Source organism: Bos javanicus, chromosome 22 (genome assembly GCF_032452875.1).
Source record: "Bos javanicus breed banteng chromosome 22, ARS-OSU_banteng_1.0, whole genome shotgun sequence".
NCBI lineage: Eukaryota > Metazoa > Chordata > Mammalia > Artiodactyla > Bovidae > Bos > Bos javanicus.
This window is the reverse complement of record NC_083889.1, coordinates 4111972-4137282: the sequence shown is the minus strand read 5'-3', so window position 1 is coordinate 4137282 and position 25311 is coordinate 4111972. Positions and strand designations below refer to the sequence as shown.

Below are 25311 nucleotides of genomic sequence, written 5' to 3'. Positions count from 1 at the left end.
CATGAGCCTCCATCCATAGTTCATCAGGCAGTCTGTCTCTCAGATCTAGTCCCTCACTTCCAGTGTATAATTATAATGGATTTGATTTAGGTCATACCTGAACAGTCTAGTGGTTTTCCCCGCTTTGTTAAATTCAAGGCTGAATTTGGCAATAAGGAATTCATGATCTGAGCCACAGTCAGCTCCCAGTCTTGTTTTTGCTGACTGTATAGAGCTTTTCCATCTTTAGCTGCAAAGAATATAATCAATCTGATTTTGGTGTTGACCATCTGGTGATGTCCATGTGTAGAGTCTTCTCTTTTGTTGTTGGAAGAGAGTGTTCGCTATGACCAGTGTGTTCTCTTGGCAAAACTCTATTAGCCTTTGCCCTGCTACATTCTGTACTCCAAGGCCAAATTTTCCTGTACATCAACCAATATTCTTACGCCAATGTTCCTTTGAAAGAAAGTGAAAGTGTTAGTTGCTCAGTTGTGTCTGACTCTTTGTGGCCCTGTGGACTGTAGCCCCCCAGGCTCCTCTGTCCATGGAATTCTTAGGCAAGAATACTGGAGTGGGTTGCCATGCCCTCCTCCAGGGGATCTTCCCTACCCAGGGATCGATCGCAGGTCCTGCATTGCAGACAGATTCTTTACCATCTGAGCTACCAGGGAAGCCCAATATTCCTTTACAAAATACCTATTGATATTCAGGTTTTCAAATGCTCTGTGAAGTGGCTTTAAAACCTGGTATGTATACAGCTCCCCCTTCCCCCCTAAATTCTTAATCCTTCCACCTTCCCCAACCTTGGAGCACACAAACACAACCTAGCTTAACAGCTTTATTTCACCCCAAGAGCTTTTCCTTTAGGAAAATAGCCAGGACAATAATATAATCTTTGAACAGTGTGTTCAGTAGACAATAGTTAAAAGTACCTATCCCCAAACACATTAACTACAGTGAGGTTTGCTAGATTTTGACTATTCAGGCAAGTGAACATTTGCAAAACTGTACATATCTTAGAGAATAAAACAAAAACGGAGAAGAAAGGGAACATCTGCAGAAATTTCCCCCCCATACAAAGCACCCATCAATACAATATAAGAGAAGTAAAATCCAGAGGAAGAAAAAGAATTTAGAGCATTTATAACCATCTCACATCAGGCACACAAACCCTTAAGACAAAAATCCTTCTTAATTGGTTTCTAAACTACTCCTGAAATTTTCATGTAAGTACCCTCTAAATTAAAACTTAGCTCTGTCTTTTAAAGAGGAAATTGAAAGTTACTGTATCTCAGTGAATTCTCTCTGACAATGAAACTTTTAACCTACGATATACCTTGCATCCTATATTATATACCTGTAACACTTTTACACAGAAGACTTCTCTTTTATTAAATGTATCAACAGTATATGGGAAGAATCACTTCCAGTTTTTCACAGCCCCAATACAAAATGCTTTCTCATAGAAAACATTTGTGACTGTTTTATCAAGCAACATTTTTTTTAATTTATTTTTTATTTGGAGGAAAGTTTCTTTACAATGTTATAATGGTTTCTGCCATACAACAACACAAATCAGCCATAATTATACATATAGCACCTCCTTCCTCTCACCCCTCCCACCCCTCTAGGTTTCTTAAAAATATAATTTATAATTCAGAAAGTATTACAATACTACCATACATGGAAAACATAATCACACACACACACACACACACAAACACACACACACCAAAAAGCAAAGTATGCTATGTCTTGGCTTCCCCTGTTCCTAATTACTCTCTAGATGAGACTTTCCAGTGGAGCAGAATCACAAAATCCTTGAACACAACTGCTTAATTTAGCTTCTACTCTGACTAGAGTTACAGGAATTCCAGTCCTTGGCTCAGCTACAAGATTCTGTATCAACAATTATTTCTCAAAGCTAGAATATGCTTTAAACAACTAAGTGGGTATTTAATGGGCCATTGGTTCTAGTTCATGTCTGAACTCTCACAGTGACAAACAGGTACATTCTGCATGACTGGTCTTGTGCCCTCTGTGCCCTGCAAAGTCAACTCCTGATGTAGGTAAATCAAGTTTAGACTATTTGGGGGAAGAGACTTAAAACCACCACAAAGACAAAAGTCATCCATGTAATATGCTTGTGAAGAATTATATTAAATTACTCTTACTGATGTCTTATCAAAGTAATGTAAAAACTACTGCCTATAATCCATCTTTATACACCCTGAAAAAAATTATTTCTCAGACAAAATTACTCTTAAACTTACATTCTGTTACTTAATTATGTTCAGAAAAATTTTTTTTCTTTTTTTCCCACTGCCACCCGCAAGTGGCAAGCAAAATCTGATATTAGAGGAAAAAATGTGACCAAGTTACTGAACAATGCCTGGAAATAGACATCTCAGCAGGGTCCCCAATTCTCCTTTCTATATTTTCATTTCCTGTAGCTAGAAGAGATAAAATACTACCCATAGTCAACTTCCTGGGGTTTCAGCTTCTTCGGGGAAACAAGTAAATGAACACGCTTTTTTACCCTAATTCTTTCCATCTGGGCTCACCGCCTTCTCCAGCCAGTATGAGAAGCAGCTCATACAGCATTGCCAGGACATCTTTTAATATAAAAATTAAACTCCACATCATATCTATAAAGTCACCAAATGTCCTGAGTACATTCTCCAAACACAGCTCAACCCCAAAAGATCGTGTTTATAGCTGAGAGGACTCTGCAATCACAAACAGAAGTCAATGTGCAACAACTACCTTTTGAGTTTTTTTGAGTTTCCACAACCGAGTTTTATAAAGTCATACGTTGTCTATCAACTCTTCAAAATAAGTTTACCCAAACCCATCAATACAGATTTTACATTTAATTTTTTAAAGAAATAGTCTGTTCTTTTTGTCATTTATTCCCATTCCTGAATACCATGGGAGTGATTTGTTGATACCCTTGATTATTCCACATATGAGCCTAATTTAAACTAATGGCATCTTTTATTTTTCAAAATTGAAGAGAAAATAGGGCTATTATGGATCTACTCCTCATGAATTATGAAGACATCAATTCAGTAAGATCTTTCTTTAAAGAATTTCTTCTTGAAGCCTTTTGCTGAATCACCCACTGTGTATTATAATTCAAAAAATACAAGCAGAGACTGAAAATAGGTTCTGCAGTCAATTAACTCCCAGCTAACTCATTTTTCACATGCCTTCCATACTGATTCCAAGACAAGAACAAAGGTACTACATTTATTTAAGGGATGGAATATTATCCTTTCAGCCAATGTGATTGTTTGCCTACTTCTATATGGCTCATTCATTCTTGGGCATCTGGGGATGCTAATGGGGTATATGTACGGCTTTGGGGATCCAGTAGGAATGTGGTGGGACTATCCCTTTGAGGGACCACATCAACTGGATCTCATCTACAAGAGAACAAGTCCATAATCCATTAATGTTCTGAGGCATTTATAAGTTCATTTTACTAACAAGTGGTCAGGGGACTTCCCTGGTGCTCCAGAGGTTAAGACTCCATGATCCCACTCCAGGGGGCCTAGGTTCTATCCCTAGTCAGGAAAACTAGATCCCATATACAACTAAAGATCCCACATGCCACAGCTAAGACCCAGTGCAGCCAATATATGCGTGTGTGTATAATATGTATATATATATTATATAAGCATATATATATTATATGCTTCCCTTGTAGCTCAGTCGGTAAAGAATCTGCCTGCAATGCAGGAGGCCTGGGTTCAATTCCTGTGTTGGGAAGATTCCCTCGAGAAGGAAATGGCAACCCACTCTAGCCAGTGTTCTTGCCTGGAGAATCCCATGGACAGAGGAGCCTGGCAGGCTACAGTCCATAGGGTTGCAAGAGTCTGACACAACTATATATATATATATATATATATATATATATATATATGTAAAACGAGTGGTCAAAACCAGAACTAACTGTTGTGGGAAGAACCATATTGCCTTAAAATTCGTATGTTGAAGTCTTAACACCTTGCACCTCAGAATGTAAGTATATGGACAGACAGCCTTTAAAAGGGTAAGGTAAAACCAAGTCCTATGGGTCGGCCCTAAACCAACCAACATCATAAATTAGGACAAAGGCACAGAGGGAAGAGATGGTCATTTACAAGCTGAGGAGAGAGACCTTAGAATAAATCACCCTGTGACACCTTCATCTCATATCATTTTATTATGAGAAAATAAATATCTGTTGCTTAAGTGGTACTTAGTTACGGCAGCCTAGCAATCTAACACAGTCACCTCTTATCCGAGGACTACTGAGCTTTGGTAAAGGCAACCAAGGTGAGACTATCGAGACAAGACTCTTCCTTGAATGCTTGGTGCAACGATTCTGCAGTGGGTCCTGCCAAGCCGTCAAACAACACCTCCAAGCTCTCTGTCACCCAAGACCTGTGTGTGATAACAAGGGTCACCCAGAACAGACAACTGATACTCTGGAAACTTGTTCTTGGCTTTGCAGTCTGGGTATTCGGTTTTATCCCTCCAGAGGTAATTAACCTCTTGAATCCACACCAAGTAGATTTCACAATTGTATTGCACAAAGCAAAATTTCCTTTTAAACTTACAAAGAATACGATATAAGATTTTCTAGCTGGGAGAATTGAGGAAAATATCCAGGAGGAGGAAGTGTTTAAAGAATGAGCAATTGGACTTCCTGGTGGTCCGGTGGTGGAAAATCCACCCGTCAATGCAGGGGACACGGGTTCAATTTCTGGTCCCAGGAAGATTCCTCATCCCTTGAGGCAGCTAAGCCCTAGCCAGAGCTACTGATGCTCAAGTGTCCTAGAGCTCAGTGCTCAGTAGAAAAAGGAGCCACCACAATGGGAAGCCCACTCACCACAACTAAAGAGTAGCCCCTGCGCGCTGCAACCACAGAAAGCGCGCACAGCAACAAAGACCCAGGATTGCCAAAAATATACACAGTTAAAAGAAATGAAGATGGAGCAATATTTTGGCAATCAGAGATGCTTTTTACATGTCTTAGGGATAAGAAAAACAACTGTAAAAAAAGTTTCTTTTGTAGATCTATTATTAGTTACTATTTAGTAAATTACAGATTCACCAGGATGCCAGGACTGCTGTGCTGCATTTACAATCTGACCAACTTCAAGACAATGATTATCAGACTTTGATGTGCCCCAGAATCTCTTGGAGGACTTATTGACACACATATTGCTGGGCCCAACTCCCAGAAATTCTGACTCAGCAGGTATGAGGTGGGCCTGAAGGATTTGCATCTCTAATGAGGTCCTGGGTGATGCTGATGCTGCTGACTGTTCTGAGAACCATCACCTCAAGAAAGAGAATAACATACAAACAGCAAAGCACTTTGTCATCTGCAAAACTCACAGGCTTAGGGAACTTTCCTAAGCCATGGAGAACTACTGAATACTTTCAAAACTGCAAACAGCATTTGATTTCGTTCAAATGATAATCTATGTTGGTAAAGATTGACTATAAATTCTCCTCAGAGGTTTTGCTTAGTAATGTTTTTTCATCTAGTCAATATAAGAACAACTTTTACATCACAAGGACAGAGGCTTTGAAATTTTTGTCAGGGACTTTTGAAAAAGTCCAAAGAAAACACACAAGCAATGTCTATGTAACTCTCTTCTTTTACTTGATATAACTAGTTGCAAATTCCTAGTTTGATTGAATTAGAGTACTAATATGAACAAAGATAACTGGCAGGGCAAGTCATGATCGTTAATTGGTTAGTGTCTTTGTTGGTTCTTTAATTGGACATGGATATAAACCTGGAATGGATATACCAGTCCAGAAATGAATGCTTCCAAATTGTAAAGCAAAGCAAAACAAAACAAAAATCACTTAGTGGTTAACTCTTGGGTTACACTTTAGGTTGTATATTTGTGTTGTCCAATTAGAGTATCTAACCTGTCACCTTAAAGAAAGCTAGAGAGAAAGGGATTTCCATGTTAAAAAAAATGGGATGGCAACCCCATTCTTTTGAGTACTTCCTACAACTGATCATAGGGCATTTTAGCATGCTTCACATCCTGCAGTATTTGTTCTGATAACGTGAAAAGAGAATGGACTTTGGAATCGACTGATGTGGACCTGAGAATTTGAAAAAGAATAGATACATGTATAGTATAACTGAACCACTTTGCTGTACACCTGAAACTAACACAACATTGCTAATCAACTATATTCCAACATACAATAAAAAGAAAAAAGATATGGACTTGAATCTGACCTGTACCACCCATAGGATATAAAACAACTACTCAGCACCTTGGCATCTCAGTTTCCTGATCTGTAGAGTATAATCACTAGACCTGCTTCTTGTTTATAGAGGGTATAAAGATGAAATAAGAGTGTGTGCTGACGTTCCTAGTACACTGGGTGACATGTTGAAATGTCTTTCATTATCTTACTAAAGCCTGCCTTACACTCTATTACCTATGCATATACTGTCTAACATACTAATGGTATCTTGGATAACAACATCTCTTGCTTATGTGATAGAGCCTGCATGTCCCAGTCCCATGCTTGCACAGACCCCTTAGGAAGCACATGCTTTAATGCACATATGACCTCTTATTTATACTCCAAGGCAATCCAGAGTTTCTCCTCCACTCATCCCATCTTCTCCTGGCAACACCTAACTCCTCGCTCAGTCTGTTCTCTAAGTTCAGCCCCTTCCACATCTCCCCCATTACCTCCCCAGATGCTTCTGCCTCTAACCTCCCACCAAGACCCACTGCTCCATTGACTACCCCAGGCACACTCATTCCCAAGTTCCCCCTTTCCTGGCAAGCAGCCAATAAGGCACAGCACTTGGGATACCATATCTTGACCCTGGCCTTCCTGGGTTCTCACCGCTGCCCACTGCTAGCTCATCCATGCACAGTCAGCTGTCAGTAGCATCCCACACTGGGACCATTTGGTCTTCACGGGCCCGACCCTAGTCTTCTGTAAGTGGATTTTAGGTTTTGGAGATTTTAAATATGTCTGACCTTTCAGATATGCTGAAATTTGAGAGTGAGAAGCACCAAGACATTCTTTTGTGGAACTACAGAGATACATTCTTCAACTTGTCTCTGAAAGAAGTACTCTTTCTCAGGTGGGTGAGCACTTCCTGTCCAAATGCCAAGTTCGTGTTCAAGGGCAATGATGATGTTTTTGTGAACACCCATCATCTCCTGAATTACTTGAATAGCTTATCCGGGAACAAAGCCAAAGATTTGCTTATTGGTGACGTGATTCATAATGCTGGAACTCATCGGGATAAGAAACTCAAGTACTACATTCCGGAAGTTGTTTACACTGGTGTCTACCCGCCTTATGCAGGAGGAGGTGGATTCCTCTACTCCGGCCACCTGGTCCTGAGACTGTACAATGTGACTGACCAGGTCCTTCTCTACTCCATCGATGATGTTTATACTGGAATGTGCCTTCAGAAACTCGGCCTCGCTCCAGAGAGACAAAGGCTTCAGGACATTTGATATAGAAGAGAAAAGCAGGAGTAACATTTGTTCCTATGTAGATTTGATGTTGGTACATAGTAGAAAACCTCAAGAGATGATTGATATTTGGTCTCGGTTGCAGAGTGCTCATTTAAAATGCTGAATTATGTGCAAACTACATTTTACATAGAAATGTATCTCAAATAGTTCCCATTTGTGTTCTCTTCCATTAGAGGTCATTTCTATGTAAAACCATCAAAATTACCTTTAAAGGTCATGTCCATTTGACGGCCTCTAAACCCTTCAGTTCCGGAGAAGGCAATGACACACCACTCCACTGTTCTTGCCTGGAGAATCCCAGGGACGGGGGACCCTGGTGGGCTGCCTTCTATAGGGTCGCACAGAGTCGGACACAACTGAAGCGACTTAGCAGCAGCAGCAGCAGCAGCAGCAGCAAACCCTTCAGTTCAGACGGTAAAGCGTCTGCCTGCAAGGCGGGAGACCTGGGTTCGATCCCTGGGTCCGATCCCTGGGTCGGGAAGATCCCCTGGAGAAGGAAATGGCAACCCACTCCAGTATTCTTGCCTGGAGAACCCCATGGACAGAGGAGCCTGGGGGGCTACAGTCCACAGGGTCGCAAAGAGTTGGACACGACTGAGCAACTTCACTCACTCACTCATTCACCAGAAACAAAGTCATTGTGTCAAGCATTCATGGGTCTCCTCTTCAAAACCTCTTTAATGTCCATCTCTATTTATTTTATTTAGTTGACACTTTTATAACCCTTTCTATGAGCTCTCTCTGTAGACCTGTTTTTGTTAGTCATCACAACCCCAGGGAGGCAGGCACTGCCACTAACTGTTATAGATGAGGACCCTGAGACAGGAACACCTGAAGTTACTTTCTCAAGGTCATGTGACCAGGAAGTAGCAGAAGTAGAACCCCAGACTATCTGGCTCCAGAGCACAGAGTCTGCCTTTCAGCTTCAGTGCCTCTTGCCACCCTCTTGTCTGAAAACAGAAGCCACGGCTCCTCCTTTTTTCTCTCCCGACTCCTATTCATCCCTGCCACGTTTGTGCCCATGTTTCCCATACAGCCTCCTACATAAGAACCTTCAAGTTGAGAGCTTTCAAAGATGCCAACGTGCCCGCAGAAAGGATGAAGAGAAACAAGAAGAAGTAACTGAAGAACTGAAGAGATGCATCATGCAGGGGATGCAGATGCCCTTTGTTTATTTAAGCAGGCAGGGTTACTTGTTGCGGCACAGGACCTGAACGCAGAATGGTACATGAGGGCTGCAGAAGCTGTTCAGAACATAATCCAGTGCTGCCACGCCATCTATGATGAGAGAAAAGAGACATCACTGGATTCAGACACCACTGGATCGTTTTCCAGGACGGTAGATAGAACTGAAACCAGCAAGGAATAAGAGCCCGTGCTGCCAACATCAGGCGTGAGTGAAATTGCAGCCTGCCCTCCATCTCCTGTTGCTGACAAGCCTTCAGCCCTCCCTTCTCCCATCTCCTCTCCTCCCTCCAGTCAGCAGCTCTTCTTGTCTGTTCACTCGATGCCAGACCCGGTATGCTGGTTGCTCTTCTGTACTATTGTAATTCTCAAGATGCTCTACTGTAAGGTTAAGCACGTTTTGTTTATTTTTGTGTTTGTTTTTTATGTATTATTTGAATGAAAAGTATAGCTGATTGTGTTAGCTGAGTACCTAGGCTAACTTTGTTGGACTTATGAACAAATTGGATTTACGAATGTGCTCTCGAAAGGGAATTTGTTCATATGTAGGAACTTACTGTATATCATCTAAGTATTCTGAAACAATGTTCTTCCCCAACACAAGGGCATTTCCCCCTCTGACTTTCCTTAAATATGTGCAGATCCTTTTTAAAAAAATTTATTTATTTTAATTGGAGGCTAATTACTTTACAATATCATGGTGGATTTTTTGCCATACATTGCCCCCCCAGTACATCGGCTAGCATCATGTTTCTCTCTTTCTGTTCCTCGAGAGAATGTTCTTAAATGATTGCTCTGCTCATATGATTTCTTTCTTCTCATTATCTAATTTCTAATTACTTCCTAAATACTGACTTTCATTATTGGAACATAGTGAAAATTATGTAACTTCTTTTTTTTTTAATGGAATTAATTACTTACCATGCTATGTTAGTTTCTGCTGTACAGGGAGATGAATCAACTATATGCATACGTATATCTCCTCCTTCTTGAGCCTCCCTCCCACCCAGCACCACCCCACCGCTCTAGGTCGTCACAGAGCCCAGAGCTGAGCTCCCTGTGCTGCACAGGAGCTTCCTGCTAGCTATCTGCTTTATACATAGTAGTGAATATATGTCAATGCTACTCTCCCAATTGGTTCCATTCACCCCTTCCCCCTCCTCTGTGTCCATATGTCCATTCTCTATATCTGCTCTCTATCCTGCCCTGCAAAAAGTTTCATCTGTACCATTTTTCTAGATTTCACATATTTATGTTAACACACAATATTTGTTTTTCTCTTTCTTACTTTTTATGACAGACTCTAGGTCCATCTGCATTTCGACAAATGACTCAAGTTCATTATTTTTAATGGTTAAGTAATATTCCATTCTTAATAAGTAAAAAGATATCATTTCTTATCATCCTTGAGTTCTCACTACCATTCAACTGTCTTGAAAACCTTTCTCGGGAAACATCCTTCTTTGGGTCCCATGCAGCAATTAACCCAGTTGTTATCTTCCTTCCTTGCAGATTATTACTCTTTATCTCCTTGACTTGCCCTTTTTCTTCTTCTAGATTTCTGAAAGTGGGTATACCTCAAACATAATTCTTAGCCCCCTTCTGTTTTGGAGCTACAGTAGCCATGAGTCTGATAACTCTAAAACAGCATGCATCGGAATCCTCTGGGTGGCTTCTTACAACTCTGTGTCCCCACATCAGTCTTGACTGTTTGACTGGAAGGAGACACAAGAATTTGCATGTCTACCAAACTCACAGGTAAGAAGCAAGAACATATTGTGAGAACCATTAACTGGAAATCTCCTTCGTTATCACACTTTGAATTTCCATTTCTTTTTGTTTCCCTCTCATGTTTCTTTCTGTGGATCTGTCTTCACCATCATGCCTCAGTCTGGAGTCTCCAATTAGAGTCTCTAATTGGAAAATTAGAGATATTGGATATTTCCCTTTGGATGTTGAATGGTCACCTCAAAAACACAACAATGTTGAACTCACCATATTTCTCTCTCTCAGAAAACACCTCTGTGGCAGAGGCTAGATGGGTAGTAGACTACATTTCTACACAAATACACACATACCATGAATGGAGCGCCTGCTATAGCCAGTCACTGCCCAGACTCCACCAGGCACTGTATTCCAAATTCTCACAACCTCCAAATAAACTGATACTACTATTCTAATTTTTTTTAAGGATGAAAAATTAAACTTAGATACAGTAGGTGATTTTACCCAACATGACACAGCTATTGCGTTAACGTGCTTGCATTGGAACTCGGGGGCATTTGGCTATAAAATCCCTCTTCTTTCCTTGATATTATACCATTCTCAATACTTAGAGAAAAAGCTTGGATCAAAGTCAGCCCCCTGATCAGTCCTGGGGCCACAAAAGCATTTGTAAGTCTTTTGTACATATTGGACATGACTTCAACCACAAAAAGCAGAGAAATGACCAAAAGTCTTTGGAAATAGTATAGCTGTACATTCATCTTGGAGAAGGAAATGGCAACCCACTCCAGTGTTCTTGCCTGGAGAATCCCATGGACAGAGAAGCCTGGTAGGCTGCAGTCCATGAGGTCGCACAGAGTCGGACACGACTGAAGCAACTTGGCAGCAGCAGCAGTACATTCATCATGGATTTTTAGAAATCACTTCTAGAGTACCTCATTTCTTAAAGAAGCTTCTGATTTTACAACATGTGGCCCATTCTAGTACAAGTGTGACTCCGCAGCAAACTGAATGCAAAATGGAAGACATAGCTTCACAGCAGAATTTATACTTGAGAGTGGTGGCATGAATTGGAAGATTGGAACTGACATATATACACTATTGATGTGTGTGTGTTTGCGAAGTCACTTCAGTCATGTCCAACTCTGTGCGACCCTATGGACTGTAGCCCACCAGGCTCCTCTGCCCATGGGATTCTCCAAGCAAGAATACTGGAGTGGGCTGCCATGCCCTCCTCCAGGGCATCTTCCCAACCCAGGGATCGAACCCGCATCTCCTCTCTCCTGAACTGACAGTAAAGTTCTTTACTATTAGCACTACCTGGGAAACCCACACTATTGATACTATGTATAAAATAGATAAATAATGAGAACCTACTGTATAGCACAGGGACCTGTATTCAATGCTCCATGGTGAGCTGAATGGGAAGCAAATCCAAAGAAGAGAGAGTTATATACACGTATAGCAGATTCACTTTGCTGTACAGTAGAAACTAAAACAACATTGTAAAGCTATTATACTATAATAAAAATTAATTTTAAAAAAAGAAAAGAAAAATACATAGGTTTATATTGAATGATCGGAGAAGGCAATGGCAACCCACTCGAGTACTCTTGCCTGGAAAATCCCACGGACAGAGGAGCCTGGAAGGCTGCAGTCCATGGGGTCGCTAAGAGTCTGACACGACTGAACGACTCCACTTTCACTTTTCACTTTCATGCATTGGAGAAGGAAATGGCAACCCACTCCAGTGTTCTTGCCTGGAGAATCCCAGGGACAGAGGAGCCTGCTGGGCTGCCGGCTATGGGATCGCACAGAGTCAGACACGACTGATGCAACTTAGCAGCAGCAGCAGCATATTGAATGATGTGTTGTCTGACACTAAAACTATTGTTTCAAATTATACTATAAAAATAGGGGAATTCTACCCCTCCACAAAAATAAAAGAATTTACACTTGTATTTGGAAAAGACATCAAACCTCAGATTCTGTAAATCTTGACATCATCTATTGATTTAACACTATAAAAAAAAAAAAAAACTGCATCAAACATGCAGCATATGTGACCATTTTGAGAGCCGTGTTCTAGTATCCATGGAATTAAGCTGTTTAGAGCACACATTCGGAGAAGGCAATGGCACCCCACTCCAGTACTCTTGCCTGGAGAATCCCATGGACGGAGGAGCCTGGTAGGCTGCAGTCCACGGGGTCGCAAAGAGTCGGACATGGCTGGGTGACTTCACTTTCACTTTTCACTTTCATGCATTGGAGAAGGAAATGGCAACCCACTCCAGTGTTCTTGCCTGGAGAATCCCAGGGACGGGGGAGCCTGGTGGGCTGTTGTCTCTGGGGTTGCACAGAGTTGGACACAACTGAAGCGACTTAGCTGCAGCAGCAGCAGAGTACACATTTGGTTTCCACTTTCTCTCTCAGTACCACAGCCACCTAATCAGGTTCTCAGAAATGATGTGTGACTAATAAAGTGTGTGCATGCTTAGTTGCTCGTTCTGATTCTTTGTGACCCCATGGACTCCAGCTCGCCAGGCTCCTCTGTCCATGGATTCTCCAGGTAAGAATACTGGAGTGGGTTGCCATGCTCTCTTCCAGGGGAGCTTCCCAGCCCGGGGATCAAACCCAGGTGTCCCACATTACAGGCAGATTCTTTACCATCTGAGCCACCAGGGAAACCCAACTAATAAGGTATTACTGCCCAATCCTAACACACGTCACTTTGCTTCTAATTTCTCCCCACATTTTCTTTGTCACGACTCTTCTCCTCCTCCTCAACTCAACTGATATATTCTCTCTGATGCCTTTTCTTTCTCACCCAGAAGCTTATTTTTATTCCAGTTATGATCCAACATGTCATGGAGTATATCTCTATTAGAAAGTACATTTTATCATCAATTGTGTTAATGACAAAAATGCAATACTTCATCAATACTGCATGTATTGTCCATCCTAATATTGGTGAGTTCTTCAAGGGTAGTGCATAGATGTTATTTATTTTATATCCCTGGCCTTACAAACAGGGCTTACTCAATAAAGATTTGTTGAATGAATGAATAAAGGACTGAATATCATATATCACATCTCTAACATCAGACGAGACAATCAGGGTGGCAAAGTCAAGTATATTTAAGCACAGATATATCTTCCACTTTGCAGCATGGCAAAGTGTATATCCTACTGACAATGATCCATCACTTTTTATATTTTATACTGAGCACATTTATTTCATTTTAAGAAGAGAATGACTTTTAATGTCACTCAATAGCCAAAATAAGAAAGAGTCTGAAAGTCTCTGCTGTAAAATGTTTTATGGTATTGTGTTATTTTAAATTGGCAAAGACACTTGAGACAAAGAATTGATGTAATTTAATGAAAGAGGAATTTCATACAGTAGAGCAGCTACTCTAAGCTTTTTAAATATAAGAATGCTACTGCTTCATTTAAATGAGTCAGAACTTGCAGTTAGAAAATAGACAAAACCATGTCATGTAGAGAGAAGTGGCTCCATGAAGCTCATATATACCAGAAACAGAAAACATGAAAATCAAGTCAAACTTTAAAATAATTCTCATATCCTTAATATCAAAGCTTATAAAATGAAGAATCCAAGTGGATGAGAACAAAAACATTTTTGTCAATACATCAATCTCTTAACATAAGATTTTGAAAAAGTTATAAACTTTCCCATATACATGTGAAATACTATCCATAAGTATTATATAATCTTATTATATATTCTAAGTATTATATATTCTATAAGTATTATATAATCTTATTATATAAGTATTATATCCATAAGTAAATATAATCTAAAATATTATCCATAAAACTTCTCTGTATCAGGCCAAAAGATTCAGTCCTTGCATTACCATAGCAGAAAACTCACTGACTAATGGATATTCAGATAATTCATGATAATGTAAATCAATGATGCAGTCAAATTACTTATGTGAAGACTATTTGTTTTATACATTCACTGTATTATTCACAGTATTTTAAAAACTGAATGTAAAAATATATAACTATCTCACTAGATAAGTGAGAAGACCTAATAAAAGAATGCATGTTAAACATTCCAGCTTAATGATAAGCTGATAGCATGAGATTTTCCAAAACAGTAGTTGCTGGGGTGATGCTCAATGTTTCAATTACTTAATAGTCAGAAAATTCAGGCACATAATATAAACAGATTCCAAAAACCATAATTAAGGAAGTGAGAAGATTGCAAACTGGGTGCCATGCTGCCTGCCTCCAGTCATCAGCAGTTGCTGGTTCATTTACCTCAACCCTCAGACAAGGTGCCCAGACACACCTCTGAGTGCCTTCCTCTCACTCTGCCTGGAAGAAAGTGTTCCGCATGACCAAGAACACACCTCTGAGACGCTTTCAGTGGATTCCACCTGGGAAGGCTAAGGGCTAAACGGAAAATGTAAGGAAAATTCAGCTGCTTCCCAAGTCAGGAAGACAATCATGTCTTCTTGAAAGTTTTTTTTTGTTTTTGTTTTTTACCGGATCAACTCTTATTTAACAAAACTTGAATATATGGTCTCTAGTGTCCACTATGAAGCCATGTATGATGCTCTCAGTGTAACATAACATCTATAGATCATAACCCAAAGCACAGTTTGCACATTTTCTCAAAACACCTATGGCCATGTGTGTGGTCTTATATGTAAGCACCAGATCATATCCCGTAATACTGAAGGGGAGATTCCATGCCTTAAGAATCCATTACAGACACTATTCACACCCCGCAAAACTCTTCATTATCATTACACTATAGATACAATGCTACTAGACTGAGTTGCAGTAAAAAAAAAAAAAAAATCCAAGAAAAATTTTGTGCTCTAACAATCCTTTGGCCTCATGATGCTTTATGCACTTTATTTCTACTACATCAGCCAGGAAACATAGTGAGCTAAGTTTTCTTTCTGGTTTCCAGTTTCATCATTCTCCAATGTGAGCCCCCAGATCCCACCATGGTGATTTCTGGAAAGTTCAAAAATGTTCACTGCTAAAATGCAATTCTGTCAGTCAACAACTGTCTTCCTTTCCTCCTGCCTCTTTGCTCACAACTTCCTTTCTTCCTATCAGCGTGTCTCCTCCAGAAAGACTTCACTTATCATCTTTCTTTCAGCTGAATTAGGAGTCTTCCCTCTGTCAGGGGGTCTGGTGCTTGCTCCTTGTAGCTCTGCGTGTAAGCACAGGCTTATTCCTGAGTTACCCAAGAACAATAAACATCTTCCGTGTTTGTATTATCCAGACATCACTCAGAACACAGCGGAGAGCAGGTGCGCAGCAAAAGTGGTCGAGTAGACAGTGACGACAATGCTGACTCCTATTCACAAAACCTGCTTACAAGGAAACAGACTTGAAACTTTCCTTTTTCTGTTAGACAACATAAGAAATGAGTAGAGAAGCCATGCTTCTTTTTCCTTGTATTAAAAATGGTTTATAAGAATGTTCATCAGCAGCCCCCAACTGGCCCCAAACCCCAACGGCCAACAATAATACAATGGATAAACATATTGTGTTTATTCAAACAATAAAATACCACACTGTGATGGGAACGACAAACAACAGGGAGGAATCGTTGATGTTGAGCAGAAGACAGCAGATGACAGAAGCACCCATTACCAGATTCTATTTATGTAAGTCGATGTATTGGAAGTCAGGGTGGGACTTATCCTTGGACTGAGTTAGTAACTAGAAGAGGCATGAGGGGTTTGCAGTGCTGGTCACATCTTGCTCTATGAACTGGCTGCTGGAGACATGGGTGTGTCTAGTTTGTGAAAACACACCACGAAACTGGAAATGGACAATCAGTGCACTCTTCTACCAAGCAGCACTTTCTGCTATAGAGCGTTTTCCACTACAAAATATTCAGAGAATATTCGCCTTTGTGGCAGAAGTTAATGATATTTGTAATGAAAAGGAGCTGCATAGACATGGAGTGGCAAAAAAAAAATTCTTCCTATCCATCCATTCTCTGAGGAAATCTTACTGTTTCCTTTTAAGCCTCTAAAATCCTTAATTTAGAACCATTTACCAAAGGCTGAATGAAGAAGAAATACACAAACAAAATACAAATAGAAGTGCTAATACAGTGTCAGCAGCATATTGGTTTTCATTGTGTAAAGAGACTTTTACCCATATCTTACCCATAGACTTTTACCCATAATTTGAAAAAAAAATTCCTACGGCCCCTAATATGAAATTCATAATAGCAATAAAAATAGTAGTTCTGAGAAGAACATAACATACACCCTGTATCCCGAGACATATATTTGTTTCTTGCAAATAAGCCTGATTCCATTGCCAGGTGGTTTCCCTTTGAAGTTGCATGATTTTTCCCAATTGGATTAGCATGGGTTTCATTGTGCTGTGCTTACAGATGTGCGTTACGCAACGGGAATTCACCCACAAAGAAGATGTAATATATTCTGCTCAGGAGGTAGCCCCTTGTCCCCTTGTCTCAAAGTTAACCACTAGGAAGCCAAAGTAAAAGTTGATATGTTTAGAAGGTATGAACTTTTCATATGCCGTAGGAACATAATTGGTTCCACTTTCCTTAACATGAAATGTAATGAAAAGCCACACTTCATGCCCATAAAACTGAAATTCTATAAACAGTCTTCAGCCCACTTCTCACTTGAGCACTGACACTTTAATAAGTGATTATTTTTTTTTCCATTATAGAGAGATACATCTCATAAAATCAGATTTGGAAAATGTTGAAAAAAAAGCAGAAAGACAGAAATTATTCATAATCTCACCACACAAACTCTGGCTAGGTGGGTTAATTTCCTTTCCTACATATGGGTTTTCTTGTTTATGAGTTTCATATATCACACCGCTTACATGATTTCTTACCCAGTGCTAACACTTGCAAAGAATTTCTACATGGCTTTTAAGTATAGGCAATGCCAAAATCAATGTAGTACAGCGGTCCCCAATCATTTTGACACCAGAGACCAGTTTCACGGAAGACAATTTTTCCACCGACTGGGGCTGGGGAATGGTTTTGGGCTGATTCAAGCACATCACAGTTATTGTGCACTTCATTTCTATTAGTACTACATCAGCTCCACGGCAGATCTTCAGGCATTAGATCCCAGAGGTTAGGGACCCCTGATACAGTGGGTATAACACACTATACAACAGAAAAAGTATTTCAGTTCTATTAGAACAGTGTAAGCCACACACAAACAAGCGGATGTGAAAAAGCAGTGATCTTCATTCAGAGGTTCACAATTTATATACTTACAAAGGAATCTTTACTATTAACTAATTATCTAATTGTAGTGAATAGTTGTGCCTGCGTGCTAAGTCAGTTTTGTTGTGTCCGACTCCTTGCAACCCTTTAAGACTGTAGCTCACCAGGATCCTCTGTCCATGGGACTCTCCAGGTAAGAATACTGGAGTGGGTTGTCATGCCCTCTTCCAGGGGATCTTCGCAACCCAGGGATCAAACCCACGTCTGTTATGTTTCCGGCATTGGCAGGCAGGTTCTTTACCACTAATGCCACCTGGGAACCCTCTCAGTGAATAGTTCAAGTACCAAAGGATGTCCTTCGGAATTTAAGGGTGACAGTTTGTTTACTGAATTTTTACTGCTTTTGTATATCAAGTACATCATCATTTCAGAGTATGTCCTTATATCAAGGAAATGCGAAAGAATAAAGGTGTTGAATGGCTGATACCTGCCCATTCATGTGCCTCCTCGCTATTTTAGAACTGATAGTGCAGCTATTTTTGAGCTAACATTTACTGCTTCCTCCTGGAAATTATACGTTTCTCAAAAAAGGAACATTAGGAAAAGCATACAGATCTGTGTGATTGTGTGTGTGTCTTTGTGTATGTGTACTTATGGAAAGGCCACTTCCTGCAGTTCCTACAACAGGGTCCCTAAGAGTAAAGATTTAATCTTGTTTGAGAAAGAACTAATATGTCTACTTCAAGCTGTCCATATGGTGAGAAAATTCATTCAATGCACATAAGGGACAGGCCTTCCAAACAATCAAAGGAATCTCTGAAGCTAGGAAACCAATTTCTTAGTCTATGGCAGTTAAGTATTTACTACCAAACTGAAATTTAAAGACAAACATATTTTTAAAACTTAAAATATGCATCACTTTCTGACATTATTTTCTATATTTTACTCAAAAGGTAAATGTTTTGGGATAGTCATGGATTTTTTTTTTAATATTGTAGCTTATTTATATCCAAACTCTGTCTTTTGTTTGTGTTAGAATTTAATTCAGAAAATTGAATTTGTAATAATTCAAATTGAAAATAATAAATATGTCTATTTGAATTATACATTGAATTATATAATTGTATATTTTACACGATTATTGTTACTTTAAATTGTACATTATTTAACAAAATAAATAAATTATATATTAATTTATACAACTAAATTAATAAGTATTCATATATAAGTGTGCACTGAACATGTGAAAGATTATTTATAACATGTGTAAAAAATGTAGAAAGTTTTTAGATGAACATACATCACAGAGCTGAAGAAATAAATCATTGGTTATAATTGTGAAATATCTTATTTGCCTGTTTCCAACCCCATTTCCTGCATGTTCCTCTACAGATAACCACTGGCCTGTATTCTGTAAAAAAGTATCCCTTGTTTTCCTCCATGGTTTTTATCATATTATATCTAGTTTTACTCATGTTAGAACTTTACTTAGACGAATCACAGTTCACATGGATTACAGCAACTTATTTATTTCACATTTCAAATCATGAATCCAACTAGGGTAGGCTGGTGCACAGATTGGGATTCTTTTATTTTCACTAGAGTAGAGTGTTCCTCTGAACAGATAATTCATAATTGCTTATCACAGCCCCTATCTATTTTCACTTAGGTTTACCACACGCATCCCTTCATTTCTGCCCCTGTGAATACTGCTGTCATTCACATTTCCACATGTACTGGTGCAGATGTGCAAGAGTTTTACGAGGCCTTATGTTCAGGAGGGGAGCAGCTGCCGCCTGGAGAGCACGTGTTGTTTTTCAAAGTGGCGTATCACCCACAGATGTGGGTTCCCCACAACCCTACCAGTGTTCCATGTTGCAGGCTTCTCTAATGTTTCCCAAACTATTGAATTTAAAATATCATTCTTTGTGAGTAAAATGTCTAAATTTCACAGATTAGTAAACTGTGCCTTAGTGAGATGTGATGGACTACGTGGGGCCAAGTTTCCCGTCATGCCTCCCGGCTATTTGTGAGAAATCAATATACTGTAATTTCATTGCATCGTGAACTACTTCCAACACACGGTCTGATTTTCAGAAGAGAGAAAATGTTTGTAGTGTTCTGTCTTACTCTGTGTCTATAGTTCACCATGCTTTGAACAAGCATCCTGAATCGTTGTGTATGTGTGTATGTGTGTGTCTCTGAATATAAAACAGGCAGTGTCAGCAACCCAGAATGGCATTATCTAGAGAGCATCCATGTTTCCCAATACTTGTTCCTTAGAAGAGTCTTTCTCCACACGATTTTGGTTGATTTGAGGCCCTTTACATTAGGTCTGGAGATGACTCTTATAGTTTAGAAAAATGATGCCATACAAAATAATAATAATAATAATAATAATAATAAACTACTTAAGAGGGTTTTAAAATAGTTCCAATAGTAAATAGTTGACAGTCGAAATAAAATCATGTCTTCTGGTGTTATCATAGAGGCCAAATTAAGAGCTGAATTAAATGTCCCTCTTATTTCAAGTCATTTCTCAACATTACGTAAGCTATTAAAGTACTTTCTATACTGAAAAGCCAGAGACTCAAGTCCCACAAAGTTACTGTATTTCACCAAGCACTCAGGATCAGCCATTTAAGTTATTCCAGATCAGGTTAATGCTGCATGACGTTTTCCAAGCGCAATGGCCATATAAAAAGCCAAGGCTTTCTGATCGTAACACACGGGTCTTGCGTGTGGTTATCTAAAACAAGCTGAAGTTTTATCAAGCCACAAGCATACTGGGGGGCCAGGCACCACAGAAGCCGAAGGACGTGCAGATTTCTGGCTTACCCCTCCTTTGTGAAGGATGGAAAATTTCAAGAACATCAACAATGTAGCAGGCAGACTGCTGGGGGACTCCAGCTCAGTTAAAAACCACGAAGTCAGCAAAGGCTAGCCAATCCGTGGGATCTTTATGACCTTGAAGTCACTTTCACTGCCGTACGTATTTCTGTATAATTATTCATATACAAGACCACATTAGTGTACAGAAGGAAAATAGCTGAAGGGATGCATAACATTCCTTCAAAGGTTAAACGTTAGCTAGAAGGCAAAGAGGTTAAACAGTATTTGTTCCTTTCCCCTGAAGAAAGTCCTACTGGACTTTCAGTTCCTTAAGTTAACCGTCTCACACCTGTGCATATTTTTGAAGCCTAATCTATACCTACAGAAGATGTCTTGAGTTTAATTCTCCTGCTCTGTGATCTTGCTGTTCAAAGTACAATCTATGAAGCATGGCATGGCCATCACCTTGAGATTCCTCAAACAGCAGAATGTGAGACCCGGCTCCAGACCTATTGACTCAGAAAATGTACATTTTAACAAGATCCCCGAGGATTTCATATACACATTACTGTCTTAAACACAGTGAGTCCTGGCATCCCCACACAAAAGTCATGAAATTCCATGCATTTCTGTTGAACCTGGGCACTTAAAGAAATGAATGTTGTGTTAAGAATCAAGGTAACTTTTCCAGTTTCCAAAACTCTGTCTTTATCAAAGCTGACTAGTTGGAAAAGGTAGATTTGAACTCTATGTGAGACTCCTGTTTTCTTCTTCTTTTCCAACATTTTGTATACTTTCAGCTGCCATGAGCTCACAGTCTATAGCTAATACACGCAGACAAGTCATGTCAACACTGCAGTGAAAGGCACTTTGGCCTCATCTGGGGAAATCTGTGAAACTTGCAAAGAAACAAAAACCCCAGCTTAGAGAATGTGAAAACTCCTTGGAAATTTAATTATATGTTTTCGCTTGGCCTAAAATGTCCCCGTAGCCTTTGGTCAAACAATTTGAGAGTAATCTAGTGGAAATGGGATCTGTGTTATCAAGTCTAAATCAATGCCAGCCTTCTGTAAATAAAGACTTAGGGACACACAGCCAAATTCCGCTGGCACCCTGCATTAGTATCACTAAATACAATGGTGATAAAATAATTAAGCAAACATTCAAGCTACACAGAGAGTTAAAATTACAGTGCCATTATTACCTAAATCACAGTTTACGAAAAAAAATAAGGCCAACTCTGTCTGTGTATAAACAGTGCGTAATTTGTCATTGTGTGAGCTGGGTGTGTGTGTGTGTGTGCGCGCACGTGTGCGCCTGTGTCTGACAAGCCATTCAGCCTCCTGCCTTCCTAAGTAGGTTTTACTGTTAAATTATGGCTGGAATTAACCAACATGCCAGTATACCATGATAGTAATCTCCCAAGTGTTCAATCACCTAACAATAGCACCATTATTCGACGGAACTCCGCTTGCTCATTGTTTGTTCATGTTTTCAGATGTTTCATTAAGAGTAATTCTATTTCCAAAGAATTCAAAACTTGTGCAAATGCATAATCTAAAAAAAAGTTTTAAATATTTTATCTTCCAAAAAGAGGCCAAAAAAAAAAAAAAGATAAACAATCACTAGGTTGGTGAATTCAAAACAATGATTGAAAATCAAAGCATCTGGAAAGTTCATGGAAAGGACACTTGAAGAGCGGTTGTGAAGCAGGGGAGGCTGCTCTCTGCTTTTCACAGAGAAATCACCCACACATCCAGGTGTGTTTTCTGTTGGTTGCTATAATTCAGCTGTGGTGGCAACCACGCCGTGTCCCCTTCTTGTCATATACCCATGGCCTGTAATTGGCATCGCTGTGCAGAAATGCACCACCACTGTATCAGAGATGGCTTTCTCTTCAGATGACTGATTTGTATAGTTTATTAAAAGCATTTCTCCAGAGGCCTTGCTATTGGGTTTTGATTTCCAGAATGACCACAGAGGAACAGTGACAGGGTGAGGCAACGAGTGAGGTCCTGCCGTGGAGTCACACTGCTTCTTGAATGACATCCAAATGCCGTGAGCCCAGTGTTTCCATGACCCACTGCTTACACAGCTGTTTAGAGGGCCCAGGGCAGACCAGAGTGACCAAAGCTTTCTCTCGCAGTCAACTCCACCCAATTAAAATGAAGAAGCACGATCACAAAACATATGTGTAAAACACTCTTCCTGTGATTTCAGAACCTGCAGTGCTGAACAAACACGTAGAGAAACTTCACTTTAAAAAGTCAATAATATGAATGAGTTACTTTGAAAAAGTCAATCCTCTGAATAGCAATGCTTTCCGTCTTTAAACACACCTCTTCGGAGACTTTACATAAAGTGTTCCAATTGAAGAGAATTTTCACCATATAGATACCTGAGCCTATAAATACAAAGTGTGTGTTTCTAAAAGACTTCCAGGCTCGAGATCTCACTAGGTATGCAGGGGGGAAAAATGTTTCAAAGGAACTGCATATTCCCCTCTATTCTGATGCCAAATCATAAAGCCTTTTAAAAAAAGATAAATGGAGACCACCCAGTAGGCCAGAAATAATAGAAACCATCTCTCTGGAGGTACATATCAATTATTTATTATTAATTATTTAAGGGCTATCGTGTTCCCATCTCTAAATATACACTTGTATGTTAGAAGCAGGCAGTGAAATGGATAGCCTAACTACTAATGCTGGCACATTACACCAAGAAGCTGGCATGTTTAACACCCATAAATCCATTCGCTGACATTTATGTCTTTTATTCACGTGACTTGTGCTGTGGCTTTTCAGAAAGCAGGAAAAGAAGCCGCCAGATTTCCATTTTCCATTTCCTGTCCTAAAAACCCTGCATTGTTATCTGCATTGTTTTTGCGGACTTGGCACACTCTTTTAGAGACGTGAGACTGAGCTAGATAGGTAAATAAAGGTGCTTATCACTGTCGTGTTTCTTATTTACTATGTGTATTTCATAACTATATATCTGGCCGCTTCTGTGCTCCAACCACTGTCCTGGGACGAGAGAGATGAATCAGGTGTGAGTTCTGTCTCCAAAGTGCTCAGTGACGAAGGCAGGATCTCAGACATGAAAATAAATCTGTCCAAAAGAGTGTCATTGGTACCAAGTGGCTGTGACTGAAGCAGCCAGACAAAGACATCCTGAGGAACATGGATAAGCATGGACACAATTATGCTGGTTCAGGGAAGGGTGGGGTGAGCAGAGGGAGACGAGGCTCGCAGGATTCCTTCCCAGAGGAAGTAAACTTGAGCTGAACCTCAGAGCTCTGTTTATTTTTGTTTGTTCATTTGTTTTTCTGACAAACACCATTCAACCCCTGATATCCACTGAAAGCCTTGTGGAATCTGGCGGTCACAGAGAGCTCAATCCATCAGCCAGACATTTCCTCAATGCCTTTTAAGTACAAACAAGTGCCATAGAAGACATTTGGGGAAACAAAAGAAAAAGGTTCAAAGTCCTGGCTTTAAATGGCTTCTAGTTTAGCTGAGAGTAACTATGGCTTGAATAACTAATTTGAAAGGCTAGGCAGGCTGATGATAATCAAATCTGATCATTTAAAGGAGGGGCTGTGAGTCCAGGAGGCAGAGGAGGAGAGCAACCTTCAGTTGTCTGGAAAAAAATAGCCCTTTTCCCCAACTGTATTATTTTTTTAACTAATTTTTATTGGAGTATAGATGCTTTATAATGTGCTGGTTTTCTTACTGTACAGTAAAATGAATCAGCTACACATATATAGCCCACCCTTTAAAAAAAAAAAATTTCCTCCCCATTTAGGTCACCATAGAGTACTGAGTAGGTTCCCTGATCTGGTAGGATGTCATCAGTTATTAATATTTTATACATAGTATCAAGAGTGTATATATGGCCAGTGGCCCTTTTGACAATCTTGAGCCAGATAAATGCCCTATACATGGCCACTCATCCCCTGTAGACGGACCCTTCCCGCCTGTGCCTGGCCTCACTAGCCACAACCCACAGATGAACTCGGCTTCCTTCATCTTATAAATCTTTATATTTGAGAAACTCTTGGAACCCCAGGTAATGGTCAGGCTGGGTTTCCACTGAACTGTGGTCCATTTTCACATTAAATTATTTAAAGGCTGCAGGTGTTGAAGTAGACACAAGATCATGACAGATGCTGAAGGACTCGAAGGCAGGAACACGTCATGTAGCGATCGAATCCAGGGCAGTGAGGGGGCCTGGCTGGCTGCACTCTGTGCTCTGATGGGTGGGATGTAGGTGGGGCTGCGTCCAGGCCCCTAAGAATACAGAGGGCAACAGGACTCAAGCTGTCTTGTTATTTCATTCATCTGGGTTCCTTGGGATAGTTTAACGTGTGTGAATAAAAGAATGTTTGGGGACTTCCCTGGTGTTCCAGGTTAAGAGTCTGAACTTCAATACAAGGGACATGGGTTTAATCCTTGCTCAGGGAAGTAAGGCATGCTTTGTGTGTGCGTGTATTCAGTCATACCCAACTCTTTGCGACTCTGTGGACTGTGAAGCCCAACAGGCTCCTCTGTCCTTGGAATTTTCCAGACAAGAATACTGGAGTGGGTTGCCATTTCCTTCTCCAGGGATCCTTGCCACCCAGGTACTGAACCCACATCTCTTACGTCTCCTGCATCGGCAGGCACGTTCTCTACCATTAGTGCCACCTGAGAAGATAGCTTTGGAACAACAACAACAAAAACCCGAACATTTGGGAGCTAGGTTAGGAAGAAAAGGCAGTAGATGTTCAGAGTCCTCACCACTGAGGATTTCTAGGTCATGTGTCCACTCCACACACTTGGTCCTGGT

The 25311-nt window shown here is 40.1% G+C and overlaps 1 protein-coding gene and 1 pseudogene across 8 annotated transcripts in view; one reads left to right on the top strand and one right to left on the bottom strand.

Moving 5' to 3' along the window:
• Positions 1–25311, bottom strand: part of RBMS3 (RNA binding motif single stranded interacting protein 3) — an 809718-nt gene that overhangs the window by 572234 nt on the left and 212173 nt on the right. The gene's annotated exons all lie outside the window — the stretch shown is intronic.
• Positions 6978–7704, top strand: LOC133234986 (N-acetyllactosaminide beta-1,3-N-acetylglucosaminyltransferase 2-like; annotated as a pseudogene).